The sequence below is a fragment of the Haliotis asinina genome, chromosome 8 (genome assembly GCF_037392515.1).
Source record: "Haliotis asinina isolate JCU_RB_2024 chromosome 8, JCU_Hal_asi_v2, whole genome shotgun sequence".
NCBI classification, from domain to species: domain Eukaryota; kingdom Metazoa; phylum Mollusca; class Gastropoda; order Lepetellida; family Haliotidae; genus Haliotis; species Haliotis asinina.
The window spans coordinates 59,193,440-59,208,083 of record NC_090287.1 but is presented as its reverse complement, the minus strand read 5'-3'; the positions used below and the strand labels follow the sequence as shown (position 1 = coordinate 59,208,083).

Below are 14,644 nucleotides of genomic sequence, written 5' to 3'. Positions count from 1 at the left end.
ATATATACTTATTGCATAGCATTCCAAGAAGGAACAGTGGCAATTTCTATTAACTACAAATATAAACACAGCAGGGACAAAGCCAAACACAAATTCATTACACATATAAATGATATACATTTTAAATGTAAGAGTGTATATCTTGAAAATTCTGCAAGCATATAAAATAAGGTATCTGATGCCAATGCACGAGAATCATAACATAAAAAGAAAAAATTGGATTTCATGTTATGTAAAAGTCTACAGTATCATCTACTGAACAGAACAAAAAAAACAATTCAAAACATTTATCTTTCAATTCTGCAAGTATAACATGTACAGTCATGAAACTATGTGTTGACGTCACAGAAGTGTTTCATCGTTTTCATGAATCATTTCTCATATTTTATTTTAGGTAAATGACTGATTTTCTGCACTGTGTAATGAAATATGATACAAGATACTGCAGTTATCAACACTGTTCAGACAGGACTCATTCAGTAGCATGCAATGCAGAGAATGAGCAAGTGAATATCGTTTCACTGCAGCTTTTAGCAATATTCCAGCAATATCATGGAAGGGGACACCTGGAATGGGCTCTACACAATGTACCCATGAGAGAATCGAACCTGGCTTTTTTAGCATGACTAGCAACCACTTTAACCACAAGGCTACCCCACCACTGAGCATGCAATGCATGTACTGACCAAAGAAAAATAACATTTAACAGGCAGTAACATTTAAATGACAACTTTGTTAGCATTCAAGTCCTGGAATATAATTAGAAATTTTTAAAGTTCAGAGATTTCATGAAAATGAATGTGCATGAAATGAATCTGCTTTTATCTAGACTCAAATTTCGAATTGGCTCATAAAGATCACAAATATTTGTTTGGGCAAGAATAATCAACACAAAAACAATCTGACAAAATATTAAAATATATCTTGAGGTTTCAATTACTGGTGTATAACATACACATTAACTCAAGGTTCTGGGTGGTGTTTCACCGAGTCCTTGTAATAGAACAAATCAATTTTCAGGAGGCAGTCGGAACAAGCAACTAGTCGGATGACTAATATTGACTTCAGGACTAACAAGTTGTCAATAGGAATTCGTTTCATCTTCAGTTTGGATTGTCCTGGCTTTCTGGGAGGGGTCAGCCACTGGACAAGTTCATTACCTGGCCACTCAGCCCTGTCAACAGCCACGTCTCCTCTGTAGTGGTGCAGAGATAAGACTCAGATCTAATCTCAGTCGCTGGACCACAACATGGTGCAGGAGAATATAAGTTGTTCACTGGTCACAAGGGGTCCATGGGCGCGCAGGGCTGGGGGAACATAAACAAACCTCACGGGGTACATAAGCCCATGGTCCCTGAGGAACCAATGAACAATGTATTTATCTTACAGAACACCTAAATTTTAATTTTGAACTGTTTGAAGCACTTCTGTTGAATGCGAAGTGAATCGCCATTTTGCAGATGAGACAAGATAAACAGATTTAGAGTTATCTCGCTTCCATCGATTTTCAATCGCAAAAGATCAGTAATTTCCGTGCTTCACGTGTGATTCAACGTTATTCGATACAAAGTAGTACTACCATGAAGCACCAGAAAAGTTCAGAATTGCCAGTGGTGTACATTGAAAATAATACATCGCCTGTAAGCGGGGTACATTGAAAATAATAGAATAGCGCTTAGCCAATCAGAAAGCGACATTCATGTGTGAGATAAGATAAAAGTTCATGTAGCCTTGCTACGACTCTGTACTCCATGATTAGTGCATAAATGTTCAGGGACTCTTTACACTATGTGTTGAGATAGAAGATCTCCAATCATTACATAAAGTATTTGCTTCTATACTGATTTGAACTTATAATCCAATCTAGGGGTGGTTGTGCACAAATAAATGTATGTATTAATAGGTTGACCAAGGTTTCCAGGAATAAGACAAGATGACAAGTTTTGATCCTACTTTGTCCTGCCAAACTTAATTCTGAAATTCTTGAATTTTATAGTTTAGTGGCCTTGTCTGTCACACATTTTTGACAGACATCGTTCACTCTATACTGAAAATCCTTCTTAGGGTTTCTATAGCACAGTTGCACCATGCTTTGGGGAAAGCTTGTTTGTGTTCAGTGCAGCACTAAGCAACATTCCAGCTATATTGTGGTAGTCTGTAAATTATCAAGCCTGGACCAGACAATCCAGTGATCAACAGCTTTAGCACTGAAAGACTGAATGACAGTCTCCAATGACAAGTCCAAACAGAATGTGAATGAAAATAGAATCACTTTAGTTACTGAACACGGAGAAATTTGGCAACATGATTTGGGCTGCTGGGAAACAGCAAGGTCATTAATGCAAACACTGCTATTCCACAAATAGACTGTCATTGTGACTAAGATTTCTGTTTCTCTTCATATGCATGTATCCAATCACCGTGGTATGTGTACTTCAATTTATCGCAAACCAAATGAGAATCAGGGAGTCATTTCGATGAGAATTATGTCAGAATATGTGGTCACATGCATTGATCACTGGTCACAGATGGTGAATCAATGACGGAACCCTGCCAGGATCTTACAGTCACTGGGGCAAAGAATAACAGGTGTATACTGAACAGTGAAAGAAATGCAATTTTCAAAAAAATGAAACCTAATAAAGATAGCACTCATGTTTATGTTTTCTATTTAAAAACTTGAGAAAATGCCAGTGTTGCATTTTTTTGGCCATTCAGTATAGTTTATTTCTTTGTCACATGCTTAAACACGTGCCAAAGAGCAATCATACAACAGGATGGTTAAGTCTTTCAAAACATGCTTGGTCTCTAAACTATATACTTAGATACAAGCCAAGATTTTACGACCAAAATCCAAGAGATAGACAAACTAAGACCTTACAGATTTAATAATCTCCCTTCATCAGCAAAATCAAACTACAGTGAAAAAATAGCAGAAATCTGTTATGAAAAGGGATGGTGGGGTAGCTCCACAGGTTTGATTCCTCACATGGGTACTATGTGTGAAGCCCATTTTCCGTGTCCCAAGACATATTGCCAGAATACTGGTAAAACGGGCACATAACTACACTCAATCACTGCCATGAAATGCTTTAGTCTTTTACAAAAATAATGAACATATAATGTTTATAGACAATTTGGACAAACCTTTACCCTGCAGTAAATGCCACATTCCAGTTTAAACATATGGAAAATGCACAGTCCTTTAACGATGCCTGGTTGTTTATCTTGTAAACATGTGACCTGTTTCATTAGAACTGGGATTCAGAATTTGTCAGTAAATAAACACGACAAAGGGAAATAAAGTTATTATGGCTGCCCGAACATATGTTGAACAGAGACTGCAACAAATGATTAACAATTTCTAGCAATTGAAAATGGACCAAAAAATGGGTAACACATGCTTAACAATTTTTAAGCTATTTGGTCTAGAAATATTGAAATGCCTGACAATTTTAAGCAATCTGGTAAAAAAATGCCCAACAATTTCAAGCAATTGGGTCTACAAATACCTGACAATTTCAAACAATTTTGGCTGCAAAAGCTTACACATGCATCCTTATAAACATAGTGAGTTTGTTCCCATATCAAGACTGTCTCTAATCCAAAGTCACTCCAGGAGATATTAGTAATCTCTATGCAACTGTCAGGGTTGGTGGAACAGGGTTCAATAGGAGTTCACAATAACTACATGTCTGGCTGTTTGGCTGACCGGTGATGTGAGAGGAAAGCTTGAAGGGTAGTTTGCATTACAGACCCTGAAGCAAATATATCCAAGAAAGTCCACGCAAGTCTTGAAAATGTGGCAAGTCTAGATTTCTTAGCTTCAGTTAAATGAAGGAAGTCTCAGGGCTCAATTTCATTATATAATTTTGTTTTTAAAAACTTTTTCAGTAAAATATGTTCATTTCAGAGACTAGTTGTTAGTCTACATGAAAGGATGCAGTCTCTGATATTTACCATTTCGGTGAACCCCACAAGCACTGGCTGGTGCAGACAAGCAAAGAAGCCTTATCAGGAACTGAACGCTAGTTTCTGGCATGGCAAAGAAACTCAACTTGAGAGATTGGTGCCCTGAACACCAATATCTTCCAGTATCACAATAAGGGGTTTGGGGACACATTTGACACCAACACATCCCTGTACTGCATTCATTTAAAACTTTCTCAGTAGAGGAGTGTTAGTTTTTGAACACCTACAGAAGATTCATTTGAAGCAATACTTCAAATGTTGTGATAATTTTCACACATAGTCAACTATCATGTCATAATTAAAGAGTTGTAAGCATGAGCCAGTTGGATTTAATGTGTCCAGTGATGCAGGCTAGTTGTTTCTTAAGTCTTTAATAGCTCTCAATATCTGTATGGGGGCAGTGTAGTAGCCTAATGGATGACGTGTTTGCTTGTCACGCCGAAGGTGCAGGTTCAATTCCCCACATTTGTACAATGTATGAAGCCCATTTCTGATGTCCTCCGTCCTGATAGTGCTGTAATATTGCTAAAAGCGGCGGAAAACTAAACTAACACATTCAATATCAATACATGAGTACCCAACTGTGTGACACAGAAGCTTCTCAATACCAGGAATGGAGAAATCACAATTAGGGGTAGCTCTTAAGCTGATGAAAATATACCATCGCCTGTTCTATACAGAAGCTCTCCACTACAAGAAGGAGGAGTTAACACTGTAACAGGTAGTCTTTCCCCCTAGCTGATAAGAAGAAAGCATTCTGATGTCAGATACAGTAGCCTTCCACAGGTAGGCATGGCTCTGCAGCTGACGAGAAAGAGCTACCCAGGTGTGTCTACAGTAGCCTGCTGCAACCTGAGGAGAGGGGTGGGCCATCAGGTAGGTGTAGCCTCAGAGGTCTGTTCTGGTCCAACAAGCAGGCCACATTCCACGATTATGTTTCCTCTCATGTATAATTCATGGCCATTGGGAAGGTAATTCCCAGTAGCAAGTGCCCACAATGTCCTTCAACAGCAGTCACGAACTGTGACCAGAAAATGGGTGTATCATCCATTGACTACACCTCTAGATCCAGCAAGCACATCCATTTTCACAATGTACAGGTACTTGCTTGTTAACTGCCCAGATTATGACTCTCTATTCACAGTGTCTTGGCCATATGGTGCGCCCTTAATCCATTCAACACCTAGTCTATCAGCTCTAGTACCTCACTTTGACATGACCAGTACTTACTATCAATAATAAAGTGAAGTAGCATATTAACACTGTCCTTGAAGATATTTTGGTTTATCTATCCTCAACCTGTCCATCAGTCTAAAAATGGTTAACCTGTTCAATGATGGGGAAGGGGGAAGTGGGAGAATGCTGGTACACTCAGCTATGTTGCAAATAAGTATAGAAGGAAAAACTAAACAGTTCCAGTCAGATAAAGAGGTGGCTGATAGCCTGAGCAACACTATGAAAGAGCAAAACCCATTGTGGACATTGAATCCATGGTTTGTTGTGCGTGAGTTCCGTTTGATGCCTTCTTATAATCACAGCATACGACACCACAATTGGGCTAAACACATTGTACCCAAGTTGGGAAATGAACCTGGGCAATCAGTGTGACAAGTGAACGCTTTAACCACTCGGCTCTCCCCAGCCGTAACAGTTGTGTTTCACAGACTTGACGTAACACGGTCAATAAGCCAATTACACGTGTGAAATGACAGGGAACAATTTGTATGACATGGAATAAAGTACACAGAGGTTTCTAAACAATCCATGACAAGGCTTAAAGAGAAACAATTTTATATGTTTTGAAGATAAGCACAACCACAACATTGTTATTTATTTCAATGTCTTCGTTTCACTACCGCCAAACCAAACAAAGATCGGCCAAGGAAAGCTTTCAGCAGATACACAAATATAGCACTTTGTAATTGTTTGATGTTAGTGACATTGCCCGAACACTGCTTACCACATGTTTATCAAACATTATTGATACCAGCATGTTGAATTTCATGCCATCATATCCTGGCTCTGTTCAGTGTGGTATGGCTGAAGTTTCAAACATAAATACTACCTTCATCCTATTCACTTTGTACGCCTCAAACAATGTTTGGCAGGCATGTTGAAAAACATTTCCAATTCTCTTTTCAGCAGCCAGAGTCATGTCAACATTTATACATGGGATTACACTCTAACCTGTTTCAAGGAGTCATTTCACGGATGTGTAGATATTGATAGAGATAATATGCACATTTCAAGGTCATTGATCGGTGTGGTCAACCCATAAAAACATTGAGCCAGTCTGTTGACAGATATGACATCCCTTTGATTCCAACACTAGAAATATGTCCAGCAGACAACTCAACCATCAACTACAAAACCGCAGTTCACACTCGGAGACTGAGGTCACGTGACCATCACCTGGTCTTTGAAGGATCCTTCTGAATTAAATATACAGGCTAGCTATTCTCGAAACATTCGTGGCCATACAAACTTCTTAAGTCCATACTAAACAGATTGACTACGAAGTTTACGAATTCTTAGGGCTACGATCGTTTTGAAAATAAGGGCGATGTGCATTTCTTAACATTCACTCCCTTAGTTAATAATTAAAACAAACAAATCGCATTATTATATATTTATAATTATGACTGATAATATATGACTGCTGACAGTCCTCTTGTAGGGTGGTGGGGTAGCCTAGCAGTTAAAGCGTTCGTTCATCACACAAAAGACACGGTTTGCTTCCCCACATGGGTACAATGTGTGAAGCCCATTTCTGGTGTCCCCCTCCATCATGTTGCTGGAATATTTCTAAAAGTAGCATAAAACTAAACTCACTCATACTTGGAATCAACAACAATAAATGCCTTCTTATGTATACCATTCAACAGATGTTAAGGAACCCTTTTCTTTCACATTAATATCTGTCATGTTTCTTAACTTCTTTGGAGCAGTATACATATTACATTAGTAGGCATTAATTAACTGCATTCAGTAGTAAGTACATCATATAACTGTCATTAGAATTGTTACTAGAAAATAATTTGAACACCACTTTAAAGTGGTAGATTATCAGATTGTATTATTTGAAGCATGTGATTAATTCTGGACAATTTAACAAGTGCCCTATGAAACCGTCATATCCACTTACACAATCATGTTCTATCAACGATAAGAAACTGATTAATGTCTTTAGGTAAGAGTTTACAAACATATTCTGAAAAAAAGAACCATTTGAAAAGAAACTAATCACATTCCAGCTTCTTAACTTAACCCATAGCCCGCTCCTTCACAGGTCTCTAATCCTCTTATCATAGGTTATCAGCGAATTCGGCAAGAGAATTCCTAATACATGTAAACTAAAAGCCGCAATAACGTCAGTTAAAAAGATACCACATCAACATCAGCATATGTTAAAAAGACACATTCTACAGCTCAGGAAAGCCACGCTGTGAATGTGTGTACACATGTAACACTATCCGTCGACATCAGCTGATAGTGCTGTGTGATCCATGGAGGACCAGGCCAACACGGGTATATTCTGTAATGCCCATGGCTAATTACACTAGTTAAACATAATTACCTACTTGCTACAGGTAAGATCTAGCAAAGAAGTAAACAGGCTGGTGCATGGGGATCACTCCAGATGATCCTCGTCTAAACACTAGCATGACAGGCACTGAGAATCAACATGCTCTCAACTCTGACATTTCCGCAGAGTTGGGGATAAACTCTATCACCTCGATCTTGCAGCCGATGCAACAATTACATGTTAATTTGTGGTCGTGTACGAGTTTAGATTAGATTACCTGTCTATTAGCACAACATCTGACAACTTTTTACCCATTTTTTGTATGTAAATAATTGCGACCAAAAAAGCATATTTTTTACAACAGCTTGATATAAAACAACCAGTGATTTCATTAAGAACATTAAGAAGAAATATACAAACTGCTAGTGATCATAAAGCAATACTCTGCCAACAAGATGAAGTTTTCTTTATGTACTTTTGCACAAGCCCAGTTTTGGACAACAAAAATGACAAGCCTCGTTTAGCATCATTGTGATCGATGCTGTCACTTATCCTTGTGGTGACCACATGTTTTTGTATGTTTATGAAGTATGTCTGAGAAGTAATGTTTGTTGACATAAATATTTAATGCGTAAACCTTTGGGTAATGTAACGCATAACTGCATTTTCACACTGCACTGATTTTCAGATAATACATAAACTCACAAACATTCGGTCAGCTAATAATAAACTATGCAGGCATTGATAATCAGTGATACCAAGAACAAGGTCACAAGACAAAAAATACTTAGTATTCATACGTGTACTAAATCATCTATTCAAAAACCCTCTTAATGATGCAACTTAATAAACGACATTTAATCATGGCCACAGCTACAGACCATTCTACTACTACACAGCTGTAGACGTGCCACACCATCAATCAATATACAATGTATTTGCTTTAGTTTGTAATGAATCATGACAACCATTCCTGCCCACAATATGTGACAAACTGCTGACTCAGCAAACAATTTCATGTGTGAAATCTATAATGATCAAGTTCTTTTCCCACGAACTTATCAACGAAACCACAGAAACGAAAAACACAAGCCTGTAAAGATTACCATGATTATAGAGTGCAAACACTGCAGAAAGGGAATATCAAGATTGTCAATGGTAAATTGGAAAAATGACTTTGTGATTTTGTAGGTTGAATCAATTCTGCCAGAACCATGTAATAATAACTGAATACTGCCCCATATATACACTGACCATGCGCATCAATATCCACTGACCAATATTTGCTTCGACCAATTCTAATAATGCCCATATCAAACTAACTCCAAGACAAACAAATTTCTATAAGCCTAAATCTATATCAAGGCACTCAAGATAAGAACATCTTTTATCCATACTTCAAAAGAGTAGCATTCCAGCATGAAGCAAAAATGACAGTCAATATTGCCAGCGGTTCTAGTGATCCTGGAGCAGCAGTCACGCAGGAGCAGACGCAGAAGCAGACGCAGAAGCAGTAGCAATGGATGGCCTCCTTGCCAGACACAGTGTTGACAGTCAATGGCAATGGATTTTCTATGTGGAGACAATAGAACTCTTGTGTGCCTGCAGCTCTGTCCACACAGCATGGCAGAGATATTGTGTTCTTCATACATGACAGTCCACAAAGCACATAGCCATGCACCTGAAACCCCTGGCAGTCAATGTCCATGTTGGATGAGGTGACCCAAAGGTAAACCACCGCAACCTAATGCTGGATATTGCTCCGTCTGGTAATTCAAGGCACACTTCAGGATTGGTGAACAAATTTATCCGTACACTTTGCCGCACCTTTGAGCAATCAGAAAGTTTTCGCAAAAATTTGGATGCAAAATAAATTGAACTGCATCTCCACAAATGCAAATTTGTTTCCCTGACAAGGAACCCTTACAAGGTGAAGTTCCAATAGAGACAGCCAGTGATATCACATGACCTGTGTCACGTGACTGCACTGGTATATCGACTTGCCACTCACACTCAGGCAAGGCTTCTAGCTCAGGAGAACTCTTAAAAACCATTGAAATTAACAGTTTTTGAATGTCTGTCTTATATTGAGCATTTCCACTAAAAGCAAACAATTCCATGGTGAAATTCATTTGAACACTTCATATAACAAACACTGAAAATGTCTGGTGAGTCTTCACCACAAAAAGGAGTGAGTGAGTTTAGTTTTATGTCACTTTCAGTCACAACGCGAGACACCAGAAATGGGCTTCATGCACTGTACCAATGTTGGGAATCAAACTCGGTTTTTAGTGTGACAAGCAAACATTTTAACCAAAAGGCTACCATAACGCCCCACTGAAAAAGAGAAATACTTCTCAAAATATTCATGGTCCCTTATGTATTTTATTCAGGATATTAAAAAAGAGAGAATAAAAACAATAATGTATTCCAAAAATTTCGTATAAAATTATGATCAGAGTTGGTTTGGAAGGTGACGCTGCAACAAAGCAATTAGTATTGGAATTTTTCATAGTAACATCTGGCAAATTGGACAAGAAAATCAAATTGTTGTTCAGTGCATTTGGACATGAGATAAGCAACATCATTTGAATCTCGTTCAGTTTGTTTTGAGATTGAACTGAGTACAAACAAACACACTTAGTTCACACTGCTTATGCATTCTCACATCATTCCAAGATAGAATGAGAACATTTTCTTAACACAAGGTATCTGCATACAACGTGACCACAACCAAGTCTTAACTCTTGAAATAATGTACTACCTGTACAGATCATCGACTTCTACACCTTTCCAACACTACATACTTGCAACCAACCTCGACCCACTTCAACAACAGAGCTACAAAAGCTCATGAGAAGACCACTGTTCACTGAAAGCATTCCATCTTCAAAAATATTTCAAACCACAACACAAAACTAAACAGACAAGTTCTAAGCAGCATTGAACTCTCTATTGAAGAAAATGGGTCAAACGGTGGAGCTTTGACAAGCAGTTTACCAATACATGTCCACTAATCACTACCCACACAACACCGTCACCCCAGCCTGAAAAGAACCCACTCCCTGCCTGTGGGCCACTCCGGACTCAGTTGCTATATAAGGTGTGGAAACACTTCACATAAGTACCTTACACAACACTTTATCATGAGTGACTGCACTCTGTTTTATTGTTTCTTGTATCCATGAACACTTGACTGCTTGTGACAACACAGCTTATCACAACTAACTAATTTTAATGTGTGAAGCGTGACAGAATGTTACAGCACAGTGTTCCAATGTTCTCACTTTGGGACTCATCATTAATATTTTTAGGTACAGTTTAATCAATTACATAGTAAACATTGTTACATGGCTGTACTACAATATAGAATTTAACTGAAATTAAGGGAAAATATGTATCAGTTAGGCAAGACTTGAATTCTGACTGGTAGCTCCTGATGTCCACTGTTAAACATGTGTGGTGACAGTGACATTCAACAACGTGTCTTGCGAAGGAGGGCTATTGATCTTGGACAGTTACCCGTCTGTAATTGATTAGTTTGAGCTATCGAGGAGGATCCATCAATATTTCACACATTCAATGCAGTGATACGACAAAAGAAGCATACTCTAAGATGATTTAATGTGTATCCAAGGCTATAAAAAATGCAATGTAATTAAGTAGCATATTTTATTGATATTGAAAGCTAAATGTTTATATTCTGTGAATCAAACTTTGATGTGTTTCGAGTCTTGTCTTTTCCTCTACTAGCCACTTTCTTGCATCACTACACAGGGTTAGGTGGGTCAATGGGGCTGATCACCTGGGGATGTCATTATACTTTCATACATTGGGTTGCTGAGGGGCTGGCTTCACTTGATGTTTGTTTCTTATGAAGGATGCAGTTTGGGCATTTCGGCAGACCATTAGGCACTGGAGTGTCTTTCTACCATACTATTTACTGATGACATGTAGGACTGGACATCTCGGTGTGACGCAAGATGAGGTGGGTCTGTGTTGACGTTAGGTTTATGCTCTCCAGACATGACACTGCACCAATGACCCAAAACAGGCCTTAGTGAAACAGGACAAAACCCCAGACGCTCTCACTGGGCAGAAAATTGATGTCCGACTCCCTGTACAGTCACTGTCACACAACACACCACCATACCGGCATATGTGATTCAAGTGTTAGGTTTCAATTACAAAACACTCAGAGAAATTCAATATCTGAACATGTGTTACTTCGATTGGCGTTATTGAATCTAATGCGTTTACGTTCTGCTTCTGTGTCAACACTTCACTGACCAATTACCTCTTTTACCCGTGTAAGACCACTTAATATGAAGGGGTACCCCTGTGTTATAGAGGTATGTGCAGTGATGCGCTAACTTGCCATCACTGGTGGAATGTTGGCTAACTAGATCTACTGTGGCCTGAACTCGCTACGCACTTCGTCCCCTCTAAATCTAAGCTGTTTGCTAACTTGGCACTGCTCTTAGTTTAACCGACGAACATCAAGAAAACATGACTGAGATGATTACATGTGATCAATGGGACAATTCAGCGACAAATCCGAAATGTGTCATTTTGACCTCAGATGTGACATCATTCATGTCATTCAAATTATAGAAGGCGCGTAAATAAGACAACCATATGAACTTTCTGTCCGAGAGGGACTTGTCATCATTCCAACTCAAAGTGTCCCACGACTGCTAAAATATAAACCACAAGGAGACAACTTACCTCAGCAGTATATCCGTTCGCGTACTTCAATTTGCAGTGATATCCCACGTGTTAGGTGCAACATGCACTATCCTTTCAGCCACACCTTCCAATTCAAGTCGTGTAGCGAGATCCGTATCGCTGAGTAATGGCTGGTCGTCTCACCTGTCGCGGACGGCTACCTGTCAGTCGACAGCGCACCTAGCGGCAAAAACGTACACTATTTGCTGGGCGGTGCTGTATGGGACATTCATGCCTTGACCTGAGATAATGGGACAACGAAGAATGGCTTGCTTTGTGACTGGGAAACCCCACTGTTTGTTAACCGCAAAAATTGTATTTGTTTATTTTAAGCATAGGAGAAAGTGCGACATTATTATATTTGAACATGTCGTTGAAACATTGCAGTTTTTCAGTTGTTTGTACCTTTATTGACATGTTTTCCAAGCTGGACAGCGCACTCTAGATTATAACGGGACTTGATTTCACGTCTCTACATTTATTTGCTTCATCTGATATAGAAATGCCATTTGGTGCATATTTAATTTCGAATTCAAATTTAACTGCCCCGTATCGGTTGTGACCATTTGTTTAACTTACGGGTTATTTTTGTGAAGTTTTAACTAAAGAAGTACTGTTTTCTGTGGGGTCCTTATTGTGTCGCACCCCACCCCCCATCCCCACATCACAGAAAAATATATAAACAAAATAAAAGCTAAAAAATATTAGAAGTTGTCTTCCTCTGTGTCAATTTACCCGGTTTTAATGTAAATCGGTTTTAAGTACATTAATATATTGTAATTCGTTCATACCTCGTGTGTGACCCGTGAAGGTCCCGGGGTAGTATAGCCCTTCAGCAACCCATGTTTGCCATAAAAGGCGACTAACGGGATCGGGTGGTCAGACTCGCTGACTTGGTTTACACATGTCATAGGTTCCCAATTGGGTAGATCGATGCTCATGTTGTTGATCACTGAATTGTCTGGTCCAGGCTCGACTATTTACAGATCGCCGCCATATAGCTGGAATATTGCTGAGTGCGGAGTAAAACTAAACTCACTCACTCATACCTCGTGTGCATGGTATGTTATGTTTTTTGTTTTGCTTTCTGTGGTTTAACAGCAGTCGTCCAGAGAAGTGTGGTTTAACAGCAGTCGTCCAGCTAAGTGACGTCGACATGTATAAAATCTAGTCTGGACCAGACAATCCAGTGATTACCAACATAAGCACCGTTGGTCGCCTCTTATTACGACAAGCATGGCTTGGTGAAGATCAATCCCTACCCGGATCTTTTACGGGATCTATATTGGCTTGACAGAGAGTGCCCATGAATACTATAAATATTGATATATGTTTTGTTTGTCGGATATTTGGTAAGTGTAGGGTAGAACGTTATGTGAAGTAGAGTTTCGTGTCTGCATATGTGTGCGCGCGTGTGCGTGTGCATGCGCGTGTTCGTGTGCGTGTTCGTTGGCGTGTGTATGTTAAGTACTGCTTGTACTAGTCCGGTTTGTAAGCGTTAGTTACAAATCGAGTAATATGTATACCCTGCTCAGACACATCATACTCCGAGACGACCAGTCCTAGTTTCATCCGTTATTCATGACCCGCAGGCAAGGCAACAAAAAGTCCCATCGTTTACGACTCTTGGCCCAGCCGGGGATCGAACCACCGGTACCTACATTTCGCTCTCCAGCAAGCGCTCAACGCGCTGGATCAAGGACGCAGTTAGAGAGTGAAGGAGGGTGGTATTATCGGGTGGATCACGGCAGTCCACAAGGATTATTATGTAAACGTTAGTGAACCCGGGTAGGTAAGTGGTTGCATGTTTGCTCAGTATAGATGACCCCAACTGAATGTCATGCGCATAAGCACTATCGCCACACCCATGTGTGCAACACAGCATGAACGCACAGGCTATCATACACTCAAGTAGTGGTTTATCTTCAGCTTGACCCCACAGGTCACATCAGCATGCAATCTCCGGAGTTTTCTGTATGTAGGATATACTAGGTTTACATGAAACCACACGAGGTTGTAAACGTGATTTCATTTTGTCTTTAGTTTAGTTCAATCCCGTGAAGATTAATAGGGTACGTTAAAAGCAGCCTTACTCCGTTAAAAGCAGCCTTACTCCGTTAAAAGCAGCCTTACTTCGTTAAAAAGCAGCCTTACTCCGTTAAAAGCAGCCTTACTCCGTTAAAAGCAGCCTTACTTCGTTAAAAGCAGCCTTACTTCGTTAAAAAGTAGCCTCACTCCGTTAAAAGCCTCGGTTAGAATTTGCCTTCAGCAACCTATGCTTGTCGGGAGAGTTAATGATGTTTATCACTGGATTGTATGGTCCAGTTACGATAGTAACAGACCACAGCCATAAAGCTTGAATATTGCTGACTGCGGCGCAGAACTAAACTCACTACGACACGACACTCAGCTACAGCT

The 14,644-nt window shown here is 39.5% G+C and overlaps 1 protein-coding gene across 7 annotated transcripts in view; it reads right to left on the bottom strand.

The window, feature by feature from the left end:
- The window catches only part of LOC137295449 (spectrin beta chain, non-erythrocytic 5-like), a 133,208-nt gene extending 120,800 nt beyond the window's left edge, over window positions 1-12,408 (bottom strand). For 6 of the 7 annotated variants that reach the window (XM_067826821.1, XM_067826827.1, XM_067826826.1 and 3 more), the window contains exon 1: window positions 12,227-12,408. The gene's annotated coding sequence lies outside the window, so the exon portion shown is untranslated. Of the gene's footprint in view, window positions 1-7,553; window positions 7,658-12,226 lie in introns of those variants that run through there. The other variant, XM_067826822.1, reaches the window with a different exon arrangement.
- Window positions 12,409-14,644: the final 2,236 nt, after the last annotated feature.